Below are 10,837 nucleotides of genomic sequence, written 5' to 3'. Positions count from 1 at the left end.
GCTTATGGTTTGTGTTATTTCTGTTTTCACGTTCCTACTTACACCCGTCCTTTCCCAACCGTGTCTAGAGTTGTTCACAGTATATAGTCTTCCCCAAATGAGCCAAGGTACTTCATTCATACTATTTTGGATGAAAAAATATTAGTGCAAATCTGGGGTATTGGGTGTGACCGGGAGAGGTGGCCCTGGGCAGAAGCTAATGTTAGAGGAGTTGTTCACTGTGGATTCCCATCTGACTACTCACCCATCTGACCTGCCCGTGGCGCAGGGCCCTTACATAAACACTCCTGCCAAGGCCCCCTCTCGGGGACCAAGCTAGTAAGTTTGCTTGCTGATCAGAATACTTACCTCAGACTCCAGTGTTAGGGACCGACAGTGTCTTCCTGTTAGTCACCCAGAGCTCATTTGCAAGATGGTCTGCCGCTGCCCTAATGCGCAGGCGGCACAGTGAGGGCTGGAGTCCCAGGAGGCCCGAGCTTCTCCATGCAGGGGAGGCCATGCCAGGCGACAGCAGCCCACACAGGTCAGGTCACCTGGACCAGACCTTCTTCACTGAAAATGCCCAACACAGATGCATCCAGTCTCCCACACGAGGACGGACTCCTGTCCCCTGCTCACCCCTCTCTCTGTTTACAAGGGTAGAAAGCACGGGTGGCACATGCAGGACCAGCTCCCACGTAATTCCTTTCTGTTCTGAAGGAGGTTTTTAGAATGGAAGTAATTTGTTTCATTAAGGACCACATTTCTAGGTCAGGAAAGCGCTCATCTAAAATTCTTAATTGTTTCCCTTTTCTAACAGGTTAAGCAAAACCCAGTGTAGTTATTTAGAAAATAATGGACATAATCCCAATGTATGCTTATTGATATGTGTGTCCTTAGAACTCAGAAATTCTCTCCGTGTGTGTGTGTGTGTGTGTGTGTGTGTGTGTGTATAAAATTGCTGACATTCGTTGCTCTAGTCAATATGTAAACTGCTAAGCTCAACACAAAATCTGAAATTCTATCAGGAAGGAGCTGTTTCTACACTTGACAAACGCCCTCTCTGCCCAGCGCCTGCTCACAGCTTTCTAGCTGTGACGCTGGACCAGAGCCATGACTCCACGGCGAGTGTTTGGGGACGGACTCTGAATGCTAAGTCCGCCCGGAGGATGTCTTCTCATTCGCTGCCAGCACCCCCCGTGGATGCAGGATTAAGACATCAGTTAAGCTAAGGAGAATGCAAAACAGACTTTATATCTTCTAGTAGACTCGTCTCAATGCTTGCGTATAAGCACATCTCCAGGATACCTTCTTGTAAAAATGTGGCTGTGGAGAGGGTAGCATGCTTGGTTCGCCTGGTGTAATTCAGATCGGTCGGCATAGTCTAAGGCCTCACTGAGGACAAGGCCACACTTTTGAAGTCTGGGGTCACCGGGGTGTCTACAGGCACGTGGTCCTCTCTGTACATGAAGCCCGGGGCCTAAAGTAGAGAAAGCGCATAGAAACATCAATCGCGTCCTCAGTGGAGTCCAAGGTTCTCCCAGCACCAAGTGCATTGATGTGGTCATTTTTCAGGCACCATTTCCGTGAGTTCTGTCCCATCTCCTTCTGATTAGTCACTGACATGCGTCTTCCAAGGACAAGGTAGGAGGCGCGCCCATCTGGCGTGGGTTCCAGGTTTTCCACTTTTAGTTTTTTGTTCTTCTTCTTGTCTGGAAAGTCAAGGTAAGTTCGGGGCCATCAGCTGAAAGACTTGTGGGGTCAGCGTGAGCTGATGGAGCGTGGATGCGTGGCCACTAGGTTTGTGAGGAAGACTCGGCCGGGGGAGTGTGGCCGCCGGGAACAAGGTTCCTGTCTCGAGTCTGGGCACCTCTCCCGGGGGCTGGCCCTGCTGCAGCCACGTCACCGTCTCCAGGGAAACTGTCCCACGTCCTCCTCCCTCATCTCCTCCTGTGATCCCACCTCCCGCCCCTGGGCCCCCAGGTTACACTAGAGGCTTCAAATGGTTATGTCATCCTGAGTCCTCTATTTCCAGAAGGATTTGCTTCCTCGCACAGCCCCCTGCCCAGGCGTTTCCAGCTGCTGGGTGGGGCTCAGCCACTGAACTCATTCGTGGAGTTCCCACCTGCTGCTGCGCAGACCTGGGTTTTTCCTTCAGCCCTCAACAGAGATGTCTAACAGGAGGAGATTTCTGTACCTCTTCCGTACACAGGAGCTGCCGGATGAGGGGCAGAACGCGCTTGCCCTGGTGTGTGAGGGAGGCGGTCTGTAATTGTCGTTATCTGTGACAATTAAGGCAGCACGCACTGTGTTGTGACAGCTCTCGGAGGTGTGTGTGGTGCAGCGAATGCTAGTCACACCCCACGACTGCTTTGCGGCTCAGAACGCCCTCGCTGTGTGAAGGCACCCGGGGGGGTGGGGGGAGTGTGTGTCTGCAGCCCTTGCCGAGTAGGCTGGGCCTGGAGAGTTTTCCGAGACTGGGTATCTGTGTCCCCTCCATATCCTCTGTTGAAACTGTGCCCCAATGTGACGGTGTGAGGAGGTGGCCTTTGGGAGGGACTATGGGTCGATGAGGCCCGAGGGTGGAGCCCACAGGAGTGAGATCTGTGCCCCAGGAGGGTCAGGAGAGCTCGCCTCTCTCTCATCTCTGCCGGGAGGCGGAGGCCAAGGCCAAGCCGAGACGTTGGTGGTCTGAAGCCTGGAGGCACGCCCTCCGGGACCCTGACGGCCAGCCCCTCGATCTTGGGCTCCTCTTGCTCAGAAGGCATGCAGCCTGTGGCGTGTGTCAGCAGCCCCAGGCGACTCGACCTGACTGCACACCCAGCACGGGCTCAGGACACACACTGCAACCTCGGCTCAGAGCTGGGCCAGGCGGGGACTCGGGGGCTGACACGCCAGGGACCGTGACGAGGCCATGCGCACATGTCGGTGACAACGGGGAGGACCGGGGGCTCCGGAGGGATGCTGCCCAGCCCACAGTGCCCAGGAGCCTGTGAGCAAGACACCACACCCATGTCAGCGGCTGGGCTGGACTGGACAGCAAGGCCACGGCAAACATGCGAGCTCTGAGCTCTTCCGTTAACAAGTGAAGGGCCCGTTTCCCGTCTGTGTCCGGAGGCATGGCACCTGCTGGGAGGGTTGTACGGGGCAGCGCAGGGCCTGCCCGTGACGTAGTCCCAACTGAGCAGAGGTTGCTGTCCTTGTCACCGTTTTCATGAAAACGTACAAACCATCGGCTCTGCCAGGAGGCCAGGGCGGCTGCATGTCCAGCAGGTGAGGGTTTAGGAGTGGACACTGTCGCAGCCTAAAGGCTGACACATGGAGACTTAGATGTCACACGCTTAGGCTCCGGGGACCCCGGTGTCAGGGGATGAGGGGCTGTACACCAGGCCCCTCTGACCCTCCTGGTGCCTCCCCACCTTCTCCCTGCTCAGTGCCCGGCTGCCCTGAGGCAGTGGGGGCACCGGCAGGAGGTGGAGAGGAGGGGTATGAGGTCACAGCGGTTCCTCCCCAGCTGAAGGTGGCCTCCACCCACAGCCACCCTCCCTGGGCATGGTCCCTGACCCTGCCTCCAGCCCCTGCCAGCCTTGGATGGGGAATGGCTCCCAGGCACTAGCCCCGGGGCAGCACGGTCCCTGGAGCTCTCCAATCTTGCCTGCACCTGAGAAATGCCCCTTTATTCCACTGTCCTCCATTTCCTGGTGTGAGTGTCCCTTGGACGTCCTGCGGGCACCTCTCCTATAAACCACACCCTGGCCATTGTCCCCAGGGGTCTGAGCTGGGTGGGGAGCACTCTGCCTCATTCCCTCCTTCCTCACCGCAGACACAGCTGCCGGCGGAACCTTGCACGTGGGAGCTCGGGCACACAATGCAGACAGAACGGCGGGGGGGGGGGGGGGGGGGGGGGAGGGCACTCTGCGCTGTGCCCCCTCCCCCCGTTTTAATGACGTGGAGGATGTGATTTCACAGGCATGACTGAGGTGTTTGTAGAGTAGCAGGTGTTACAAAGCTGCATTTTTATTAGCTGCCCCAGAGCAGACATGCAGTTATGGCCCTCTAGCTATTTCACCATTTGCTAAGTGTTCGCAGTCGGCTATCACGGATAACACTTCTTTTTAAGTCGTATGCACACAATTAGAAAGTTTTAGGTTAATTAATTCTCCATATTAGGAGAAAAAAATTATACAAATTCAAGGCAATTGGATTAACATTATTATTAATAATAGTTATCACAATCCATAAACATACTTATAATTTATATGCATAAAAATGGAGTCCTTGCTGTAAAAGTATTGAAAATTCTAGTTAACACAATTTGCAGCCTCTGAATTAAAACTCTCCGCATGGCCACGCTTTGTAAGTGAGACCTATCTGCTAATGGCTTCACAGAAATCAGTGGTAATTGATTAGCCATACGCGCATTATATTCTAATGGGTCTAGCGTTTCCACAGATAAACAGCGTTCCCCAAACTGCGCTGTCAGGTACGGTTCGGCCGGAAGGAAGGAGGTGGAGAGTGAACAGGAGTTGGGACGCTCAGGAGCCTTGAGGAGGTTTCAGGAGAAAGGCCGTGGCCTGTCCTTCCCGCCCCCCCCCCCCCCCCCCGGGGGAAGAGCCCGCCACTGGGTCGGGTGGAGCAGGGGTCTGTCCGACGAAGCAGATGTAAGCTCATGGGAAGGGGCGCCGTGGCCGTGGCAGGAGGGTGGCTCACCGGCCTCGTGGAACTGGTTCTAGAACTGTTTTCTTTAAATTGAACTCTAGGCAGATGGCGTAACCCACAGAAAGGACAGTTTGGTGGCGGCAATTAGACAACAGGCCCTAAAAGGAAACAACTGTTTTTCCTTCTCCGCAGGAACAAGCAGTTCTGATGGTAAACGGAGCGGGGGGCTGGGGGGAGGGGGTGTTCGCCCACACCCCTCAGTTCTTCGTCTCGGGCACCCAGTGGCAGGTTGGCCTGGAGCCCCAGGCCCCGTGGAGAGGGGCTGAGCCCGCAGTGTCAGAGCCAGTGCCAGTGGTGGCGGCTGCCCACGCTCCTGCCCAACCTGGCGTAACAGGGACCACAGCCCCTTCTCAGGCCCATAGGTTGGCACAGCGGCTCACAGAGCGCAGAGAAACCCTTCCTCACCTCCGCTCATCACAGAGGAGAGGGAACGGAGCCCACGGGAGCAATGGGGAGGCTCCCAGGCGAGCTCCGGCCTGCCCGGGGCCGCCCGCCAGACCCTCCTGGGCGCAGGAAGCTCTCCGACCCCTGGGAGACTCCATCACGCAGGCTGATTAGGTGTCAGCCCATCTCCAGCCTCTCCCCTCCCCAGGGACAGGGTGGGCAGGAGGTCCTGAGCTTCCAGGCACGGCAGGTCCTCCTGGTGACCAGCCCACCCAGAAATCCCCGGGGATTTACGAGTTTTGTGCCAGGAACTGGGGTCAGAGGCCAAACCTTGGGACAAAAAGTGCACCTGGCACCCCTGTCACTCAGGAACTTCCACGCGTGTTAGGGTCTCCATGCCAGGAATGTGGGCCGAGACCAAACACCTGTTCTCCTTATGTCCACCTCCCACGGTACAGACAGGCAAATGCTCAGTGTAATCCCAGCTGCCAGTTCACTTTCCTTCCCAAACCTGTGGCTGGTGCCAGGGGAGAAGCCCTCTCAGGAAGGCCCCGAGGACAGAGGCAGCCAGCGTCCCGGGTTCACAGTGACCAGGAGGCGGGTGCCCCGTCCCTTCACCTGCTTTCTCCATCTCCAGCCCAAGCAGCCTGTCACCAAACCCGACTTCCGGCCAAAGCAACAAGTCGTTAGCTGGACGTGAGGAAGAAAGGAAAGAGGAATATGAGAAGAAGAGGCAGAAAAATTATTACAGATGTCAGGATGAAGTTATACCAGATGCAGTCGGAAAAAATGAAATAAGATTTAAATATGCAAAGAAAGAGAAAGAGCACCTGTAGCTTGGATAAGTCCTACTGACCCAGCAAAGCTACGGGAAAGCCAGAGGCGCGATGCTCCCATATTGGCCCCGATACTGGGCAGCACGCCAACGTCTCACCTCTCCACCTGGAACCAGCCGCCTCTCATCAGCAGCACCACAGGCCTGGGAATGGGCCAGCACGCTGCCCTCGCTCGGAGAGGGCTGGCCCAGCAGACGCCCTCAGATCACTCTCGCCTTAAACTCAGGCTTTTGTTTTGCTTTGTTTTCGGAATGTGTACCTAAGTGATGCCTAAAATGTTTTCTCCTCATGGACAGGTGACTTGTCCCCCTCCCCCCGCCCTCCCCCGCCCCCAAGTGAAATTATAAACATAAACTGGGGCTGTGCTTGCAAAGGAAAAGCAAGCTGCTTTGGTGGCCTCAACACTGTTTCCTGTATGTCAGGTTTCTCCAAATACCTCCAGAAGCCAAAGTCAACCTCACGCATTACAAATATTGAGAATAGTTCTCTAAAAAATGTTACTGTTAAAGAAGTTTAAAGCTAAATAATAAATGGGTGACATGTTCCTTAGCATACATATCATCAAGGTTCAATTCTCTTACTGTAGAAAAGTCAAGCAAATTGATACAAGACAAAATAAATAGACCAATGGGAAGAAAATAGATGGGCAAATAGTACAAGGCAGGTGATTTATAAGAAAAAGGATATGTAAGAAGATGGATTTATCTGAAATTATATTAGTTCAATAAGATTTTATCTTAAATGTTTTATTTCTACCTAAATTATATAAATGTACATCTGTTAATCTTTCGACACAATTAGATTTTCATGGTTTTTAATTATATAACCTCTAGAGGCCCGGTGCACAAAAATTTGTGCACTGGTAGGGGCGGGGGTTCCCTCAGCCCCACTTGTGCCCTCTCACAGTCTGGGACCCCTTGGGAGATAACGACCTGCTGGCTTAGGCCCACTCCCAGGTGGCAGAGGGCAGACCCAATCCCTAGGTGCAGCCCCTGGTCGGGCTCAGAGCAGGGCCGATTGGGGAGTTGGGGCACTGCCCCCTGTCACACAAGGCAGGGCCAATGGGGAGGTTGTGGCACCACCCCCTGTCACGCACAGAGCAGGGCCTATCAGGGGGTTGGAGCGCTGCCCCCTGCCACACACAGAGCAGGGCCCATCAGGGGGGTTGGGGCTCCGTACCCTGTCACACACAGAGCAGGGCTGATCAGGGGGTTGGGGAGCTCCCCCATCATGCATAGAGTAGGGCTGATAGGGGAGTTGGGGCACTGCCCCCTGTCACACACAGAGCAGGGCCAATCAGGGGGTTGGGGCACTCCCCCCTGTCACACTCAGGGCAGGGCCGATGGGGAGGTTGCGGCTCCACCCCATCACACACAGAGCAGGGCCCATGGGGGGGTTGGGGCGCCGCACCGTGTCACACACAGAGCAGGGCTGATCAGGGGGTTTGGGCGCTGCCCCCTGTCACGCTGCTCCAGGGGCCAGGAGGCCTTACGGCTCTGCTGATCCCAGTGCTGGGAGGCCTCGTGGCTCCGCTTGACACGGGGCAGTGAGACCTCGCTGCTACGCTGATCTGGGTGCCAGGAGGCCTCGTGGCTCCGCTGATCCCGGGTTTGGGTGGCATATTACCCTTTTACTATATAGGATAGAGGTCTGGTGCATGGGTGGGGGCCGGCTGGTTTGCCCTGAAGGGTGTCCTGGATCAGGGTAGGGGTCCCGCTTGGGTGCCTAGCCAGCCTGGATGAGGGGACGATGGCTGTTTGCAGCTGGTCACACCCCCTTCAGGGTGAGGGTCCCCACTGGGGTGCCTGGCTAGTCTGGGCCATTTTCAGGCTGGAGGGTGACTGAAGCTCCCAACCTCTCTTTTTTTTCTTTTCTTTTTTTTTTTTAATTCTGGGATTTATTTACCTTCTATGGCTGTCACTGGAACTGAGAGCCTGCTCCAGCTCTGAGGCCTCGGCTGCTGAAAGCAGGTATCTGCGTTTGTTTGGCTTCTATAATTGAAACACTGTTGCAACTCCAGCTCGGCTGGCTGGCTGAAAGCATGGGGTTTGTTTAGCCTCTATAATTGCAACATTGTTTCTTAGAGTTCAAGCTCAGGGCCCAGCAGCGGCAGGCAGAGAACCTTGGCTTCCTCCATCACTGAAGCAAGCAAGCCTCCTGTTCGCTTCAGCTGCCTGGCTGCCGGCCGCCATCTTGGTTGGCAGTTAATTTGCATATAGCTCTGATTAGCCAATGGGAAGCGTGTTGGAGGTAAGGTTAATTACCACGTTTGTCTATTATTAGATAGGATACTCACAATGCCTTTTATTTTTTTATTTTAATTTCTTTAAATTAAAAGTTAAAATGCTTCCAAATGCAGACTCCTCTGAGGGTTTTACTTTTTTTTTCACCATCTTGTTTAGATAGCTTTATTCATATATAACTTCATGCAGGAAAGTTGGCTCATTTAAAATGGACAAGTCAGGCCGAAACCAGTTTGGCTCAGTGGATAGAGCGTCGGCCTGCGGACTGAAGGGTCCCAGGTTCGATTCCGGTCAAGGGCATGTACCTGGGTTGCGGGCACTTCCCCAGTAGGGGATGTGCAGGAGGCAGCTGATCGATGTTTCTCTCTCATCAATGTTTCTAACTCTCTATCTCTCTCCCTTCTCTCTGTAAAAAATCAATAAAATATATTTTTAAAAAATAAAAAAAAAATAAAATGGACAAGTCAGCAATTTTTAGTATGTTTACCCAATTGTGCAATCATTACCTTAATCTAATTAAAAAATATTTTTATTGATTTCAGAGAGGAAGAGAGAGGGAGAGAGAGAGAGAGAGAAACATCAATGATGAGAGAGAATCATTGGTCGGCTGCCTCTTGCATGCCCCCTACTAGGGATTGAGCCCACAACCCAGGCATGTGACCTTGACTAGAATCAAACCTGGGACCCTTCAGTCCGCAGGCTGACACTCTATCCACTGAGCCAAACAAGCTAGGGCACCTTAATCTAATTTTAGAATATTTCATCACCACCACCCCAAAAATAATTCCTATACCTAACCCCATACTCACCACAGTACCCCCTTCCCCCATCTCCCATATTTAGTCCTAGGTAATCACTATTTTCTGTCTCTTCAGCTTTCCGGATTTGGACAATACATGTAACTGGAACCATAAACATGAAGTTTTTGTAACCGCTTCTTTTGATACTATTGTAATTAGCTAGTTATTAATAACAGGAAAGGAGCAAAGGGGGAGCCAGACATTATAGGCATGTCCCCTGCCAAACACCGAGGGAAGGAGACTGGACAAAGGGGAGGTAGACGCATGCCCGGTAAAGTCCGGGGACTAGCAAAGGTGCTTGCTGTCAATCACACGTGGGAACAAAGGTCATTGGCTAGGACGGGCGTGGCCACTGCCAGCCCTTGGAAATTTGGGCTATGTAATCCCCTGAATGAAGGAATGTGCTCTCTTGGTGTCTCTTGTGCTTTGGGGACCCTTGGGTCCCTTTGCTGCTCGGGCGAGCGCTCCTGCATTACCCTCAGGGCCCACCGCTGGGGCCCCCACTCGCAATGACTGATGGGCTGCCTCCAGCCTGATGCTGAGTTGGGCCCGGCTCCAACGCGGAAGGCAGCTCTGGACATTGGTTTTGTGTCGAGCTCCATGGAACCCAGCTGCTCTGCTTCTAGGACTGGACCCAGGGAAATGGGACTGAGAAACACGGAGACTTAATTCACAAATAAAAATCACTCGTTTTCCCCTGTGAGTCTCAGAACATTCTTTTTCTCAGGAAATCGTAAGGACTCCAGCCCAGCAGCGCCCAGTGGCTCTCAACTCAGCAGAACCCGTGTAGAAGTGTCCCCCACAGAAAGCGTGACTCTACGTGTCATTCCTCTTATGGCTGATCCGTCTCCTTGTAAAGGGGGGGGCACACTGCACCCCACTCTCCAGGGGCGAAGGTTGGTTACTGCCCCTGTTGGCCTATTATGGGTAACGCTGTGTGAACATTTGCATGCAGGCTTTTGGTGGACAGATGTTTCCTCTGCTCTTGAAAGGACTGGAATTGTTGGGTCAAATGGTAACTCTTTGCCCGACGTTTTGAGGACCTCCAGGCTGTTCCCACAGCAGCTGCACATTCACATCCCCACCCGCAGTGGATGGGGGTCCAGGATCTCCACATCCTCACCAACACTTGTCATTTTCTGACTTTTCACTGTAGCAATTTTAATGGGTGTGAAAGGGCAACTCATTATGGCTTTGACTTCATATGATTTTTATAGAAAAGCAAATGAGTCAAATGTAGGCTTGTAAAAATATACGCTTGTGGCATCCCTAGCAGGAGAGAAATGGGGTGTGTTGTACAGATACTTCAGTCATGGTTTTGCACTGGGGCTTGCGACTCTCAAACACGCAGGCCTGAGCCCTCTTGGTTAATGAGAAAGATGCCAGATGACTGATAATTATTCAGGGTTTCTTTACTTCCTGGGCACATAGAAGCTCAGGCTCAATGAGAAGAACCCTGGCAGAAGTCAAGACACCCATGTGATCCCAGCATTGTGCCCAGCCTGTTTGTATCATCTCAAACACAAATTGAAACCCCTCTCTATGTCCTACTTTCATTCCATTTCTCCTTTATAAAAGGTTGCACAGGAACCCTAAAATATATATGCTGCCCTACTGCTTTGGTAAAACAGGTATGTAGCTTGGCCATGGTGGCTCAGTTGGTTAAGCATCATCCCATGGACCAAGAGGTTTTCTGTTTGATTCCTGGTCAGGGCACATGCCCAGGTTGTGGGGCTTGATTCCCAGTAGGGGACGTGCAGGAGGCAGCCAACTGATGTCTCTCTCTCACCGATGTTTCTATCCCTCTCTCCTTCTCCCTTCTTCTCTCTGAAATCAATAAAAACATATTACACTTAAATTTTCTAATATTTAACTT

Source organism: Myotis myotis, unplaced genomic scaffold (assembly GCF_014108235.1).
Source record: "Myotis myotis isolate mMyoMyo1 unplaced genomic scaffold, mMyoMyo1.p scaffold_m19_p_25, whole genome shotgun sequence".
Classification (NCBI taxonomy): Eukaryota; Metazoa; Chordata; class Mammalia; order Chiroptera; family Vespertilionidae; genus Myotis; species Myotis myotis.
The sequence above is the reverse complement of the archived record's forward strand: the minus strand, read 5'-3'. Positions refer to the sequence as shown.